Source organism: Ursus arctos, unplaced genomic scaffold (genome assembly GCF_023065955.2).
Source record: "Ursus arctos isolate Adak ecotype North America unplaced genomic scaffold, UrsArc2.0 scaffold_19, whole genome shotgun sequence".
NCBI classification, from domain to species: Eukaryota; Metazoa; Chordata; class Mammalia; order Carnivora; family Ursidae; genus Ursus; species Ursus arctos.
In genome coordinates this window covers 1,787,050-1,788,092 of record NW_026622863.1, presented here as the reverse complement: position 1 = coordinate 1,788,092, position 1,043 = coordinate 1,787,050, and positions in this window count along the sequence as shown.

Genomic DNA, 1,043 nt, shown 5'->3' with positions numbered 1-1,043 from the left:
GATGTATGGCGCTGACACGCGCTGCACCAGGGATGGAAGAGGCCTGACAGCATTACGCTGAAGGAAAGGGGCTGGGCTCAAAGGGCCACGTGCTGTATAACGCCATTTGTACGCAGTGTCCGGAACACGCAAATCCGTAGACACGGAAAGCAGACGAGGGGTTGCCGGGGCTGGGCCTGGGGGAGTGATGGGTAATGGGGATGCACTGCTTTTGGGGAGGACGAGAAGGTTCTGGAATGAGTTAGTGGTGGTGGTTGCAGAACATTGGGAATGAACTTAATGCCACTGAATTGTACATTTAAATGGTTAGAACGGTAAAGTTTATGTGATGTGTATTTAACCAGTATAAAAAAAAAAAGAGGGGGGAAGCAGTCAACAGGTTTGGCAAAGTGTAGACAGACCAGTGGGTTATTTCGTGACTTAGACAAAGGCACAGCGTCGGCACCTATGGAGCAGCCCACGGTGGCGGCTGTTAATGCTTTATCAGCAGTTGTAGTGGCGCCCGAGTCCTTGGCGTAGATGCACAGTTTTACAAAAAAAAAACCTCGGGGTGAGCATCCTCTCTGTGCCAAATGCTGTGGTGAGCACTTTCCACGGTCAATTTCAAAATGTAGACACAATCTGCGAAGTAGATTCTATGGTCCCACTTTGCAGATGAGGACACTGAGGCCAGGAAGGTCATGTTACTGATCGGGCCACACGGAGGAATGTGAGCTGGGCGTGGAGTGCACGTCAGGCTGAGCTCAAAAGCACGTGATCTCACAGGTGACTTCCGTGAGATCTTACCGCCCCATTTTCTAGGGGCGGAAACCGAGGCACCAGACGTTTCAGCAGCTTTCCCAGATTCACAGGACATCACAGCCGTGCAGCAGCGACTGAGCAGAGCCCTTAGCTCTCAAAAAAATTAAAAAAAAATTCGTTTTCCAGCTTTATTGAGGTACAATCGACAAATACTGTGGCGATTTTATACACGTCTACATTGTGGAAGTGTTACCACAGTCAGGTACGTTCACAACTCCACCACCTGACACAGTTAGCATGCG